We start from the raw sequence: 2,114 nt of genomic DNA, 5'->3' as shown, positions 1-2,114 counted from the left end.
CACGAGAAGCCGTCTCCATACGTTTGAAATCCATGGGAAAGATCCAGAAGATGGAAAAATGGATTCCACATGAACTGAATGAAAGACAGCAGGAAAACCGAAAAACTACTTGCGAAATGCTGCTCTTCAAGTGCAAAAGAAAGTCATTTCTCCATTGAATTGTGACTGGCGAAAAGTGGATATATTTTGAGAATCCTAAAAGATCATTGGTAACTCCAGGTGAATCATCGACTACAAGGCCAAATCGCTATGGACGGAAGACAATGCTCTGTGTTTGGTGGAATCAGAAAGGTGTGATCTATTATGAGCTGCTAAAACCTGGCGAAACCGTTAATACGGAACGCTATCGACAACAAATGATCAATTTGAATCAAGCTTTGTGTGAAAAACGACCGGAATATCAAAAAAGGCAACACAAAGTGATTTTGCTTCATGATAATGCACCATCACAACTGGTCAAGGAAACGATTGAGGCATTTGGTTGGGAAATACTTTCGCATGCGGCTTATTCACCAGACTTGGCTCCGTCCGATTACCACTTATTTGCATCAATGGGACACGCACTTGCTCAGTAGCACTTCACTTCTTACGAAGATGTATGAAAAGATGACTGGTTTGGCTCAAAAGAGCAACAATTTTTTTGGCGTGGCATTCACAAATTGTCAAACAGGTGGAAAAAATGTATAGTTACCGATGGGCAATACTTCGAATAAAATATTTTTTATCATTTTCATGCAATAAACGTGTATTTTCTATTAAAAAATTCCGGTTTCATATTTACATACCTGATGTCAGTTACTTTTCATGGTAATATATATTATTAGATAGAATCATTTAAATTTCGAAAGGTTTACATTTTTGAAGATCTGTTTTCGAACATGGCCTGACCTTTTTAATGATTTTTTAGGGATATATCATCTACTTTACAGATTACATATACAAGGCAGCTTTCTAGTAATGCAAGTATCACAAATATATATTTTCGACTTATCATGTAACCTTCTATAAGCTACAATTTATGCCATACAGTTAGAAAAAATTGAAACATATGGTATATACATATAAATATATATCACATGCATATATATTATATTTAATAGTATATATGTAACTTATAATTACAATAAATATTGATATATTATATATTTATTTCAATTGCAACAGAATAAATTCTTAATATTCTATAAATATACTTAAAATAAACAATGAGCCCCTCCATCGCCCATTCTCACGAGAACGCAACCATATTTTATTCGTCTCTCTGATTTTAACACCTTTAATATTTAATATTTTTGATTGTAACAGAATGAATTTTTAATATTGTATGAATATAGATTTTTTTATTTGAGAAGGAGAAAAATCTTCACATAGCCCCTTATCCGGGATGCTCCGAAGAAGAACCTAACCGGATGATGGATACTCAGGAGCCGGTTTCCTGATTGTGCAAGATTCGATGAGTCTGCGTCCCTCCTATAACGAAGGACACATCATCGTCTATTTGCTAAAAAAACTTCCTCTATTCAGCATCTTATAAGACCACATTGGGCACATCTCGGAATACTCGGCGGTATTGCATCAAAGTGCACCCAAGTCATGGAGTATATACGCTTCATCTCTATGGTCCAGTATATTATTTAAAGCTCGAATACAATTTAAAGCTCGTATCCTATGTTATATTAAATACTATCCTAAATATGTACGTTATATATTAGGTGTACAAATTTGCTTCCGCCGTTTTTTTTCCGAAATTCGAGGCTTTATTGTAAAAAACTTGTTATACATTTATGATTCAAAGTATTGTCCATCGCTGGCCACTACTTTCTCCCATCTTTCGGGTAGCGTACGAATCCCGCGTCGAAAAAACTGGTCATCTTTTGAGGCTATCCACGAATCGATCCAATTTTTTACTTCTTCATAAGACCGGAAATGCTGGTTAGCCAGGTCATGTGCCATTGATCGAAACAAGTGATAGTCAGAAGGAGCAACGTCTCGAGAATACGGCGGGTGGGATAGGACTTCCTATTTCAACGTTTCCAAGTATGTCTTGATCACTTTCGCAACATGGGGTTGAGCATTGTCATGCTGCAAAATCACTTTATCGTGTCTCTCGTTGT

This window comes from Atta colombica, unplaced genomic scaffold, assembly GCF_001594045.1.
Source record: "Atta colombica isolate Treedump-2 unplaced genomic scaffold, Acol1.0 scaffold147, whole genome shotgun sequence".
Classification (NCBI taxonomy): domain Eukaryota; kingdom Metazoa; phylum Arthropoda; class Insecta; order Hymenoptera; family Formicidae; genus Atta; species Atta colombica.
The sequence above is the reverse complement of the archived record's forward strand: the minus strand, read 5'-3'. Positions refer to the sequence as shown.